Consider the following 13,776-nt stretch of genomic DNA (forward strand, 5'->3'; position numbering starts at 1 on the left):
GTGAGCTGGCGAAGTGACCGGGACCACAGGTTGGGCTGCGGGCGGTGCCTCTGGTCACCGGACCTCTCCGCCGCCCCTCTGTCTGCTCTCCGGTGCCTGAAGCTGGCCCACCAGCAGCTTGAGGTCTGGAGGAAGACTGGTGGGGGTGGGGGGGCGGGTTACACCTATTTTTCAAAACAGCCAATCCCCACTCGCGCCAGCCGTGTGCCAATGTCTCTGTCGGACCAGACAACTTGGAAATTGTAATGAAGTGTAGCCCTTCCTCAAGCCCAAACGAGGCCCTGGGAGCCGAAAACCATGGCCCAATTAAAAATGCCTCTGAGGCTCACCGTGTAGCCTGCGGAGGGAGGATGGTCCCCGCTGAAAACCCTCTATCCAGGTGTGGGAAGCTTCTGTTTATTTATTTTCTGTCTCACTGGTCTCCATCTGTCCTGGGGGCGGCCCCTCGGGCCCAGCCCGCCTTCCCTTCCCCTGCAGAAGTCTGGGTCCCCTGGCCGCAGGGCCCCATTCATACAGTGACCGCTTCTCCTCGCTCTATTTTGATTGCAGAGGAAGCTAAAAATTTTCAAACCGTGTCCTGTCTGTCCCAGAAGCACGCTTGTGAAACATTTCCGTGGGTGGCGTTACCGGGTTGATTTTGATGGTTTTCCGCGTCCCCGTACGAAGGAGAAGTTGGTTTGTTGACCAGGCAGGAATCAGAGCTGTTGCCACCTGTTCTCTCTCTCTGTCTCGGAGAAACGCAGAAAAACGTGTGCAGTCCTACCGTCATCGCAAAGTATAAATTCTTCAGGCTCTTGGACTTGATAATGCCACATGGGACCAGCACCATTTTTTTTAGTGTCTTTTTTTCTTTGTGTATAAAATAAACACGATGTAAAAGTTACCACTGTAGCCGCTTAAAGGGTATAGTCTAGGGGCGCCTGGGTGGCTCCGTCGGTGAAGCATCCGACTTCGGCTCAGGTTTGTGGGTTCGAGCCCCATGCTGGGCTCTGTGCCGACAGCTCAGAGCCTGAAGCCTGCTTCGGATTCTGCGTCTCCCTCTCTCTCTGCCCTTCCTCTGTTCGTGCTCTGTCTCTTTCTCTCAAAGATAAGTAAACAGTAACAAAAAACATATACGTCTTTTTAAATACAGGGTGTAGTCTGGCGGTATTAAGTACGTTCACGCTGTTGTGCCGACCCGTCTTTTTCCAGAGATTTCTCATCATCCCGTACCCATTGTCAGTACCATTTTTAAGATGCTCTGGAGGAAGATCGCTTCCCTGGACTTCGGCTTCCTGGGGCAATGCCTGGCGCATCTCAAAGGCAGAGGAGGGACCCTACAGAGGTTCGACACCCCGATGCCCTGCGGAGAACAAAGGAGTCGGAACCGTGTAGGAAAAGCCATGGCTGGTGATGGCAGCGAATATGCAAAGCCCGAGAAGGGAAGAAGTGAGGGAGACAAGCTTTAGGAACATAGAGGAGAGATTCCTGGAGCCAAACTCATTAAAAAAAAAAAAAAAGAAAAAAACTCCTCGGTTTGGTCGGCAGCCGAGAAACATTTTTATATTTGGGTTTAGCTCGAGGCTCTACAAATTAGCGTGGTCTGTTCCAGTTGGAGTTTGTAACTTCGTTCGGTTTGAGTCTGACTCCCCAGCTCCCTGGATGCCGTGCTCTTGGCAGGATCGAGAGGCTTTAGCGTTCATTCCGCAGATGCTCGGTGAGCGCCTACTGTGTGCAGGGCGCTGCTCCAAGCAAGGGAGATGTAGCCCTGAGCCACCCGAACCCACCCTGGCCCCGGTCGGGTGTATCTTCTGCCGGGGAGCAGTGGAGCCTTGGAGGGTCGGAAGCCGTCAGGGAACGGGGGCTCTTCAGACATTGACCGGTACATACTGTGGTCGAGGGGCCTCTGAGCAAAGCCCTGACTGGGGTGAGGGGCAGACCAGTGAGGAGCGGTCCTGGCAGAGGAAACAGAAGAGCCATCAGGGCGGGAGGCCCAGAGGTGGGAATGAGTTTGGGGCTTTTGTGGGGAAGCAGGAGGCCGGTGTGGATGGCAGGGAGGAGGGAGAGCGGGGTGTGGGGGTCTGAGAGGTCAGTAAGGGCTGGAGGACGTGGCTCCTTGGGAGTGCACTCTAAGCGCGAAGGGCGCGTGCTTGGGAAGTTCCCCGGGAAGTCGTGAGCTGATTCACGTAGCCCCCTGCCCCTGGCAGCTTGGGGGAGAGCAGACTGGAGGGACCTAATAATTAATATTATTTTTAAAAAATGTTTTAACGTTTAATTATTTTTGAGAGAGAGACAGAGCGTGAGCAGGGAGAGGGAGAGAGAGAGAGAGGGAGACACAGAATCCGAAGCAGGCTCCAGGGTCTGAGCCATCAGCACAGAGCCCGGTGCGGGGCTCAAACCCACAAACCGCGAGATCATGACCTGAGCCAAAGCCGGATGCTTAACTGACTGAGCCACCCAGGTACCCCAGTTAGTATTCGTAATGATATTGAAGGGTACATTGAGTCCTGTCGGGGTCACCTCTTCCCCTTCTGGTTGCTCTTTGATCGTCCTATTTCAAAGAAGTTCTCAGTTTGGAACTGCTGTCTGGAACGCCTCACGCTTGCTGTGTGAGTTAACCTGCCATGGTGTAATGTTGCAGCTTAAAGCAACAAATGTTTATTATCTCCGCAGTTGCGGTGGGCAGTGGCTCAGCCAGGTGATTCTGGCTCCATGTCTCCGGGGGAGACTGTCGCCAGTATGGCGCCCGGGGCTGCGGTCTCAGCGGAAGGCTCTACTGAGGCTGAAGGGTCAGCTGCCAAGGTGGCACCCGCACACGCTCCCTCACACTGGTGGCTGGAGGCCTCGGTCCGGTGCTAGCTGATGGCGAGAGGGCGCAGTCCCTTGCCACGTGGGGCTCTGCAGAGCAAGTGGCTTTACCAGAGTGAGTGATCTAAGAGATGACCAGGAGGTCTCAGAAGCCACACGCTGTCACTCCCGCCATGTTTCTTTTGCTGGTGGTGAATCACGGAGTCCGGCCCATACTCAAGGGCCCCACCTCGTGGACGTATTTTTAAACTACCACACGCTTGGTGATCTCTCTTTTTAAGAGAGAATAGGCCTCAGGCCCAGAGCCTTGGTTGGGAGAAGTATTTGGCTAAGGTTGAACAACACTGCTTTGTTTTTGTAGGATGTGTTTTTAGGGCTACCTTCTATTTATGTTGTTTAATATCAGTTTTCCTTTTACGGTGGCCACATACGTTTTAAGCTTTACTGCAGCTCAGAAAGTGAGTTGACTTAAGGAAAACCGTGAAATAAGAAATACTACGTAGAATTAAGGTGAAGACCAAAGAGAGCGAAATGCCAGGGAGCGGGCAGGTAGAACGTGGCGGCCGAGTCTGGGGACCGCTGGCGGCCGGGTGGCTAGGCGTGCGGGCTCCGGAGCCACACTGCATGGGTTTGCAGCCTGGCTCCGCCATCTGTAGCTGGGTGGTTGCGGGGAACGATCTAGCCTCTTGGGGCCTCCGTTTCCCCTCTGATAAAGGGAGGGAGCAGTGTGCCGCCCGGTGCTGCTTTGGAACTCAGGTTGCGTGGAGATTCCACGGCGAGGCTTGGCCCGGGGCCGGGTATGTAGCAAGTGCTCACCCAGCATCCCCTGCTAGGAGATGATTCGGTGCTTTCAGCCTCAACACACTGTCTGTGGGGCTGGTCCCGACGACCCCAGTGGGTGGGGTGTGTGTGCACGCATGTATGCACACGTGTGTGTGTATGTGTGTGTGGATGGAGTGCTAAGGAGATACCTCCCCCAACACCCGCCTCCTGCTTAGAGCAGCGGTAGCCTTTGCTGGTCAGGGTGGGGGCATCTCCTCTGTGGGGTCTTCATCTGGTCAGAAGACTGGGGTGCCCCATGAAGGAGTAAGTAACTCAGGCAGTGGTCATTCCCCCTACCCAGTTGCTTGCCTGCCTGCTCATCCACCCTCCCTCCCTTCCTCCATCCATCCATCTGGGTGGCCATCCATCCATCTGGCTGGCCATCCATCCATCTGTCCATCCGTCCATCCGTCCATCCATCCATCCATTCGTCCATCATCCATCCATGCATCTAGCCATCCATCCATCTATCCATCCATCCAGCTGGCTGGCCATCCATCCATTCATCCATCCATCCGTCCCTCCATCCATCTGTCCGTCTGTCCATCCATCCATCCATCCATCTGTCCATCCGTCCATCCGTCCATCCATCCGTCCATCCATCCATCATCCATCCATCTGTCCATCCATCCATCCGTCCATCCATCCGTCCATCCATCCATCATCCATCCATCTATCCATCCATCCATCCATCCATCCATCTGGCTGGCCATCCATCCATCTGTCCATCCGTCCATCCGTCCATCTATCCATCCATCCATCCATCCATCCATCCATCCATCCATCCATCCATCTGGCTGCCCATCCATCCATCTGTCCATCCGTCCATCCGTCCATCTATCCATCCATCCATCCTTCCATCCATCCATCCATCCATCTGGCTGCCCATCCATCCATCTGTCCATCCGTCCATCCATCCATCTGGCTGGCCATCCATCCATCTGTCCATCCGTCCATCCATCCATCCGTCCATCCATCCATCATCCATCCATCCATGCATCTATCTATCCATCCATCCATCATCCATCCATCATCCATCCATCCATCCATCTGGCTGGCCATCCATCCATCTGTCCATCCGTCCATCCGTCCATCCATCCGTCCATCCATCCATCATCCATCCATCCGTCCGTCCATCCATCCATCATCCATCCATCCATCCCTCTTGTTGCTTTCTGGGCAGCCATCCATCCATTTTTCTTTCCTTTCTATTGATCCATCCATCCGACAGCCATTAGAGTTTGCGCTGAGGACGTAACAGTGAACAGCACAACCCCAGCAGCCATCAGAGAGTTCCAGCCCAGTGGGGAGGCGTGCACGCTGTGAGGGAACGGAGAGGCGGTGGGTGTTCTGTAAGCGTAGTGGGCACCTCCTGGGTGTAGGCGTTATGTTCAGTGGAGACAAACACCTGTGGACCTCTGGACCTCACGGTGGGTGTGTCCACAGGACGCAAAGTGTCGGAAGCAGGTGTGGTCAGCTCTGCCTTGCAAAGGAGGCAGTACCTGAAGGGGCTCTTGAAGGATGTGCGGGAGCTGACCGGGTAGGTGGGGGAGCAGGGGTGATTCCGGCAGCATGAACGCATAGGCACCTTCGGGGGAGTCGACCCAGGTGAGGCGTGTCTGGGAGGGGAGTGGGCGGGGTCTTAGAGGTTGGGGCCAGAGTGGGGGTGGTTGGGTCCCGTGAGGGTTGGAGAGGATAATTGTAGGCCAGAGAAAACGGGGGAGGGGAGGTTCCTTTCAGGCCAGCCAGGTCGCGAGATCTGTGAGCCCCGAGAGACAGAGATTCATCCATTTGCACACTCATTCACTTAATTCCCTCAGCGTTTCCCCAACACCGACCATGTGCTGGCCCCGGGGGGATGCGGCAGGAAACAAGGCAGGCAGGGTCCTGCCCTCAGCAAGCCCACCGGCTGATCTGATGGGAGGCCTCACACATCCGTCAGTGCCAGGAGAGGGTCATGCTGAGCAGGGAGGGGTGTAGAGGAATCCCCGTAGGGGTGGGGGCTGCCGCCGCAGGGAGGGGCCAGGCCGGCCTCTCCGGGGAGGTGGCAGGTAAGCAGAGGGGCTGTGGGCAGAGAACAGCACGCTACAGGAGGCCCTGTGGTGGGTGTGGGCCTGGCCTGCTGGAGGAGGTCACTTGGCTCTGGTGACACATAAGGTGGCTTCTGGGGCTGCCGTCGGGAGTCAGGGATGCGGAGGACTCTGCAAAGGGTTTGGTTTGTTTCTTTCCCGTGGGTGCTGGGGAGCCACTGAAGGCTGCTGAGCAGAGGAGGGTTGTAAACACTGTTCTTGGGCAGCAGTGTGCAGGAGGGGGAGGGAGCCTCCCTGCGGCCGGAAGCTTCTGGGAATGCTGAGTCAGTGCAGTTAATGCCCTGGCTTTAAGGCCAGCCAAGCCCGGGTTTGAATTCCCGTCCTTCCGTGTGCTTGGCTGTGTCACTCGGGGAAGGTACTCGCACACCCCGAGCCTCAGTGTGCTCACCCGTGAGATGGGAACGACGACAGCGCCCGTCTCGGGGCCCTCGCGGCGAGGCGGGCGGCCTTGTGCGTAAACAGCCAGGCCCCTGCCTGCACGACGTGCCTGGCGTCGATCCTTCCGGTTTCCCCGCCCTGGGAGAACCACGGGAGCGGGCAGATAGGTGGGGGAGGGAAGCTCCCTCGTGTCTCATTAGCTCTTGGAAGAGGGGGGCCCAGCAAGGTCACATCCTCACGCCCCACGGACCAGAGAGTGGAAGGGGTCTGCTCGGAAAAGGACGTGGTGCGGAAAGATGGGAGCCGCCTTCTGCCTCGGTTTACCCTGCTGCAAAGCACCCCGGGCCTCCCCCCACCCCCACCTCCCGGAGCCCGGGGCGTTGGGCCTCGCTGGAGAGAACACACCCGAAAGAGTTCCCTGGCCCCCAGCCCAGCGGCCTCTCCGAGCCGTGCAGGCAGCCGTGCAGGGCCTGGGCATCCGCCGGGCCAAACAACTGTTTTTGACTCACTGCTGCGAGGCTGCTAAGTGCAATCGCTTCCACGCTCAGCTCCGGCGGGAGGGGTGGAGAGACACCCGCTTGCTCTGGCGAAGGTGGTGCCCGCTGGCCGCGAGCCAGAGAGCGCTGCCTGCGCGGAGCTGGGGGGGCATCTCCGGATCGGGGCCGAGGTCCCCCCTCCGCCCCCCAGGCGCACAGGGCGCCCACCTTGTGGGCTGCCGGCCTGGCTCCCGGTGGGCAAGGGCGGCCCAGCCAGCGGGCGGCGGGCACGGCGGGCGGGCTGCGTCATCGGCAGGCCGGAGCCAGCTGCTCCGGCCTTGGCAAGGCGAACACAGAGCAAGTCCACCGCGGTGCCAAGGCCGGGAGCAGACTCCCGGCTCCTGTTCGGCTCCCGCGGGCTGGGCCCCTGTGCGCGCCCGGCTTCCCCCGGCCCCGGCCTGGCCCGCCCCTACCCCCACGTTTTCTGAGTCATGGCACCTAATGTCAGTTGGACACTTTCCGTGTGCCACGCGCTGTGCTAGATGGTTTTCAAGCCGTGCTAAATTCTTTTTTTTTTTTTAATTTTTTTTTTCAACGTTTTTATTTATTTTTGGGACAGAGAGAGACAGAGCATGAACAGGGGAGGGGCAGAGAGAGAGGGAGACACAGAATCGGAAACAGGCTCCAGGCTCTGAGCCATCAGCCCAGAGCCCGACGCGGGGCTCGAACTCACGGACCGCGAGATCGTGACCTGGCTGAAGTCGGACGCTCAACCGACTGCGCCACCCAGGCGCCCCAAGCCGTGCTAAATTCTTAAGACTCACGGGTATTAGCCCTGTTTTATGGAGGAGAAAATGGAGGCACAGAGGGGTTAAGTAGTTTGCCTGAGGTCACACAGCCAGCAAGTAGTAGACCTTGGATCTGAACCCAAGAAGGCTGGTTCCGGAATCTGTGCTTTTTTTTTTTTTAAGTTTATTTATTTTGAGAGAGAGAGAGAGAGAGAGAGAGAGAGAGAGAGAGAGTGTGTGTGTGTGTGTGTGCATGCAAGCGTGAGCAGGGAAGGGGCAGAGAAAAAGAGGGAGAGTCCCAAGCAGGCTCCATGCTGTCAGCACAGATCCCGATGTGGGGCTCGATCCCATGACCACAAGGTCATGACCTGTGCCGAAATCAAGAGTCGGATGCTGGGGGCGCCTGGGTGGCTCGGTCGGTTAAGCGTCCGGCTTCGGCTCAGGTCATGATCTCGTGGTCTGTGAGTCCGAGCCCCGTGTCGGGCTCTGGGCTGACAGCTCAGAGCCGGGAGCCTGTTTCGGATTCTGTGTCTGCCTCTCTCTCTGACCCTCCCCTGTTCATGCTCTGTCTCTCTCTGTCTCAAAAATAAACATTAAAAAAAATTTTTTTTTAAAAAGAGTCAGATGCTTAACTGACTGAGCCACCCAGGCGCCCCCAGGATCCGTGCTTTGATCTGCTTCAAGAGACCACCTCCCGCAACCGGTAATGAGAGGGTAAACCCCCGCCCACAGTCCCAAGTCTACAAGAGAGGACTTTTTCCTTAAAGTAAATTCAAGCATGATTCTCTTGAGTCTGTCCTCATGGTGGTAAGCTGGCTGCCGTGGCTCCAAGCATCACGTTCTCACATGATAACATCCAAAAGCAGGATGGGAAGGGGAAGGCGGCTCTCTTGTCTTTTTCCCTTTTGGGGAAGAGTGTTTCCCAGATTTCAGCAAACTTGAGTTCACTCGTCCGGGGCTGGTCATCTGCCCATCTGTATTTGCAGGAGTGCTGGGAACATGAATATCTGACCTTCTCAGACTTTATGGGGGACAGACCGTGCCATCAAAAAAGAAGGGGGACGAATGGCTGGTGGGTAGGCAGCCTAGGTGGCTTGTTTCCATCACTGATCTTGGAGCAGCTCTGCACTGCAGGTGTTGTCTCCATGTAACAGATAGGGAAACTGAGGCTTAGCGATAACCTGCCTTCCCCTTTTGATCCCATGCTGGCATTGAACGTCTGGGCTCTGTGGCTTTCTTCGTTGTTTGTTTTAGAACTGCCTCTCCAGCTAGGGGGTCAGCCTCTGGCAGGGAAGACCAGGATCTGTGTGTCTTTTGGGTCTCCTTGTCTGATTCCGGGATGAGCACCCGGGAAGGTTCTAGGTCACCTTATACTGCATTAGGAGGGCTTGTGTTGCCCACGCCCCTCCCTGCTCACACGTGACATGAGCCCAGCTCCCAGCTGGCTGTAGCAAACAGTCGGGAGCTATGAAATCGACGAGGGTCGCGCGGGATTCGGTCACCCTCGGATCCTGGGCTCGTTGGGCTCTCTCCAGGCCTCTACTTCCTCCTGTGTGTGGGATTCACTCGTGGAGTGGGTGGTTCTCTTCACATGCACTCAGAGATGCCCACCAGCGGTTCCAGGCTGACCCCTGGCATGACCCAGAGTGGGCAGGAGAGCAGTTCCCTTGCTAGTGGCCCGGGGAAGATTCTGATGGGCCCAGCCTGGGCCGCCTGCCTGCCCCTATCAAGGGAGAAGGCGTGCACTCGTTGACCGCCCCGCTCGGCGAGGAGGGGCCCAGAGATGCTGGTTAGGTACAGGGAAAAAGCTGCTTACTACAGATGTGCGTGGGTAGAAGGACAGAAAGATGGAAAGACGGACGGGTGGATGGACGGATGGACAGATGGTTGGATGGACAGGTGGAAAGAACAGATGAGCGGATGGATGGCTGAGTGTGTGGAGGGACAGACAGACACGTGGATGCTTAGATGGACGGATGAATGGATCGGTAGTTGGACGCAGGGGTGGAACAGAGTTGTGACCGGACAGCCTCCCTTAGGGGCTGTGTGTGGAGCCACCCGTGTGAATAGCGTGACGGCTACATCGGGTCCTCCTTGCAGGCACGTGCCTGCCGAGGTCCCAAGGCCCATCTGAACCTTGACAGCTTCACTTCTGTATCGAGGTCACTTCTATTCCTTCCTGCCATGAGTGTCTTTTTTTTTTTTTTTTTTTAAGTTTATGTATTTATTTGAGAGAGAGAGAGAAAATGTGCCGGTGGGGGAGGGGCAGAAGGGAAGAGAATCCCAAGCAGGCTCCACGCTGCCAGCACAGAGCCCGATGCGGGGTCTGAGCCCACGGACTGTGAGATCGTGACTCGAGCCGAAGCCAAGAGTGGGACGCTCACCCCACCGAGCCGCCCAGGCGCCCTCCCCCTAGGAGTGTCTTTAATGACCCTTAACTGCTCCCCCAGCACAAAATATGCCTTGGTGGCTGCCGCTCGGTGCTCTCCTCTGACAGCTCCAGGGGCTGTCCCCAGCCAGACTTGCTTCCCCACGGCTGGGGCTGGGAGACGGAAAGCAGCGAGGCAGGCGTTGTGGTGGACAGGCCAGCGCGCAGGTGTTGGCCTTTGCTGCGTCCCTTACGGGGCACGTGCTTGTCAGCACAAGGCCACGCGGAGCCACGTACTTCCGTGACTCCTTCCGCGGGAGGCTACCCTAAAGGACGTGTACAAACCCCAGTGACAAGCCCTGACCACGAGGCACTTCCTGGGGGCGCACCCCCAAAACTCCAGCCCTCTTGCCTGAGTGCAGATGTTCTGCCCATGCGAGCCCCAGTCTGCTCCCCTCGAGCTTTGCCCAGGATGGATGGCGGCTCAGGGTGTGGACGGAATGGGGAGCAAAGAGGGACAGGACTGCTTCCTGGTGCCTTGTCCTGCTCAGGATGTGGGTGTGGGACAGGTCCTCAGGCTGGGTCTGCTGTCGGCAGGGCCCTAAGGCGGCTGAGCTGGGCTCCCGGGTGAGGGGTCAGGAGAGAGAGAAGGCGGTCCTCTTCCCCCACCCGGCGCCCTGACCCTCCCTTGCCGTTTCTTCCTGGGTCTGGGGCGGGAGGGGTCCTTCTACCGCAGCCCCCTGCCCTCTGTCCGGAGCACCAGCCCTTTTTCGTTGAATATTCAAATGTCACCTCCTCCTGGAGGCCCAACTGCTCCGCTGAAGAAACTTCTCTCCACCCTGGCTGCAGCTCCAGGATCTCAACCCTGCATTTCTGTGCTTTGTGGTATGAGCGGATGAATGAATGAATGAACGGCCCCAGGGTCCGGTGTGTAAGGTGCACAAGCCTGGGTAGGACACACACGGCTGGGCTTCCGGGGCCGAGAGGGCGGTGGGCAGGCGGGGGCGGGGGCGTCTGTGCTGTGGTCCCGGAGGCCGCTTGGGTGGGGGGGCTGCTGGCTCTGGACGGGGTCCCTTCCCGGGCCTTGTTCTCATCCGTGAGATGCCTTCTCACCCTGGAGAACCCTCACGGTCCCCTCCCTCCCCGCTCGCAAAGGCAAGGCCTCTGCCAAACCGTGCTTATCAGCCAATCATTAATTCATTTCCTCATTTTTTATTAATCACCCTGCCCACCAGCCCAAGCTTTGGCTGGGGACGAGAAGCCCCCGAGAGGGACCAGGATGACGGAACTGCAGCCCCAAGCAGAGGAATGTCAAGCTGGAACCTGGCGGGGGCCCTCCAGGGGACGCTGCGCGGGGTGGCTTGGCCTTCGGGGATGTTTCGAACTACTCCAGGGCCCTGCTGGTCTCCTCTCCCGGGGAGGGAGCTGCTTTGACAGCCGCGTGTGTGTCCGGGCATGTGTGTGCACGCGCGTGTGCACCACGTTGTAGGGGATACGTGTGGTGTGAGAAGCGTGTGCCTGTGTGTGTGGGTGTGTGTGGTGGGTATGTCGTGTGTGTGCGTGCACAGCCTGTGTGCAGAGCACGCATGTGGGGGTGCCGCGTGCATCTGCGTTCACAAGGCGCACGTATGTGTTTGTGTGTGCGTGGCGGGGGGCGTGGGGGGGGGGGGGCGCTGGCAACAGAGGGACTGACAGGGAGTTTCTTTGGATGATTAATGGCCTTTGGAAGGAGGCGCCGAATCCATCAGACGCTCCTGGCAGGTTCTGAGCTTGGCATCCTGCCCACCTTCTGGCTGGACCAGCCCAGGTGAGGCTGTGTTCCCAGCCCGGGTGGCCCAGGGCTGTGGGGTGGGCCCCAGCGGGGACAGAGAGCCCCCTTCAGAGTTGCCTTCGGCTTGGCCCGCCCCAGCCCCCTCCAGCCTCGCCCCCCACCCACCCCGTACACAGATGGCATCGGCCACCTGGGCAGCAGCACAGAACGCAGGTCATCAAACCTGCCCCCCCCCCCCCCCGCCGCCGCCTCTGGCCGTGACATACAGTCATAGTGAATGCAGATTCCCGGGCCTCCCCCACAGGACAGGCCAGTGCCTGGGAATCTGCATTTCTAACAAGACTCCCAGGGGGGGCTGATTCTGGAGGGCTTTAGAGCACATGTTGAGGAACTCACCCAGAGCTACAAGGGAGCCCGGGCTGGGAAGGCGCCCTCCCCTTGTTCCTCCTGTATTTGCCCCTTGGGCATCCATTCTCTCTGCCTCTCATTTGCTCAGTGCCCTGGACCACTGCCCTGTTTTAATAATAACCCTGTCTCTTACTAGCTCTGGGACCTTTCTTCTTCCGTGCAGTGGGGTTAATATTGGCACCAGCCTCCTTGAGTTCTCTCAGGTTCTTGGAAGGACTGAAGGAGCCTGCAGAGTTCCGTAGGCATCTGAGACCCCGCTGTTCTGTGCCCTGGCGAGGTGTGGTTAGACTGCGCACTGCGGCGGGGTGGTCAGGGAGGAGAGCGCCATCCCAGGTCCCAGTAGCATCTGAGCTATAGGACTTCTGCGCCTTCCTAATTTACAGATCAGAAGACCGAGGCTCGCCCAAGGTCCCAGGGGGACAGAGTCCCAAAGCCAGGGGCCTCACTGTGTCCTTGGCCCTCAGGTGGGACATGGGTGAGGTTGAGGCTGCCAGCGCCCCCAACCCCCACCCCAGCAGCTCTGAAAACGCCAGCCGGGCAGGCGGGGCTGGAGGGCTTGGGAGGCTCTACAGCCCAAGCCGCCAGCAAATCCAGCCCAGCTGGGGGATTAGACCGCATCTGGCTCGGTTTACACCCGAGAAACAAAGGCGGCTGCCGGCGCCTTTATCTAGGGAGGAGGGGGCAGGAGGGGGGCTGCCCTTGGCCCTGTCGGGGACCTAGATGGAAGGGAGGAGCGGAATCTGGGCTCTGATCCCCCAACTGCCTCCCTTACCGTCCCCCCGCCCACGACTCCAGGCTGGTGACCTCACATCTCCCAAATGGAGGGCAGGGTGTTCCCTGGGGTGGGGTGAGGTGGAGTGGATAGCCTGGGCGGGGAGGGGGGGCGGTGAGTTCCCTCATGGCAGGGACAGGGAATCCTAGGAGCCCCAGGCTCCGCAGCTGGGCTTCCCACGCAGCTGGCCCGACGCACAGTGGGGATCCCCAACCTAGGGGCACGTAGTATGCCTGCCCTTCCCTCCGGCCAGGACCCCAAACAGCCCGTGGTCTCTCAATCCCGGAAGGGAAGCGGCCAATACGGGAGAAAATGAGAAAATCAGAGCACGCCCCGCGCCCCCCCCTTCCCCCCCCCTCCGCCTTCCAGGGACGTATGGGGGGGCGGGGGCGCTGGGTGTTTTCGCTCCGCCCCCGGGGGGGTTGGCTCGGTCCCCCAGGGGTGGGAATGGGTTCTGACCTCCCCGCCCTCGCAGACACCCTGGTCCTTCCCGTCCCCACTGGGGGCAGGGGTGGGGGGGCTCCCCCGCAGCGGGGGGTGGGGCTGGGTCCGCCCCCTCCTCCCCCTCCCGCCCGCGGGAAGCGGGTGCCAGGCGGGCGGGGGCGGCCGGTGTGTGCGCGGCTCGCCGGAGCCAGGAGCTGACCTTATTAGCCGGGGGCAGCTGTGCGCCGCGCACATCTGGCAGCGGGTACCCCCCGCCCCCCCCCACGGCCTGGCGTTACCTTCCAGGAATGCTGGCAGCGCCGCGCGCATCTGGAGCGCGTTTCTGGGGGCAGCCGGCGCCCCCTCCGGCGCCTGGCCCGGGGCTGGGGGTGGGCGCCGCCCCGCCCGGATTTCCTGGCTCCTCCCTCCTCTTGCCGCCGCGGTAGCTCCCGGGCCGGGCCGCCCGCCGACCGGAAAGGGTGGCTGCCCTCGGCCTCCTCCCCGCCGGGCCCCGGGTGAGACCCCTGGTGGGGAGGAGGGAACCGCGCCCGCCCCCCGGGGCTGTGGGCCCTGGGGCCGCAGAGGCTCATTTCAGCGTCGAAATAAGATCAGAAAAAGTCTGGGAGAGCCCACAGCGGTTCACGGTCACATCCCTGGTGTGGCCTCGTGGGTGTTCATCTCTGGCCTGCGGGG

At 59.4% G+C, this 13,776-nt stretch overlaps 1 protein-coding gene and 1 long non-coding RNA gene across 6 annotated transcripts in view; one reads left to right on the forward strand and one right to left on the reverse strand.

Annotated features, from left to right (window-relative positions):
- The window catches only part of GSE1 (Gse1 coiled-coil protein), a 390,196-nt gene that overhangs the window by 38,030 nt on the left and 338,390 nt on the right, over nt 1-13,776 (forward strand). The window lies entirely within an intron of this gene.
- On the reverse strand, nt 383-7,106 carry LOC123577725. Its single transcript, XR_006702050.1, has 2 exons — nt 6,587-7,106; nt 383-1,342 (listed from the first exon to the last, which is right to left on the reverse strand). It is a non-coding gene; the product is annotated as an uncharacterized LOC123577725 (long non-coding RNA).

Source organism: Leopardus geoffroyi, chromosome E2 (genome assembly GCF_018350155.1).
Source record: "Leopardus geoffroyi isolate Oge1 chromosome E2, O.geoffroyi_Oge1_pat1.0, whole genome shotgun sequence".
NCBI classification, from domain to species: Eukaryota; Metazoa; Chordata; class Mammalia; order Carnivora; family Felidae; genus Leopardus; species Leopardus geoffroyi.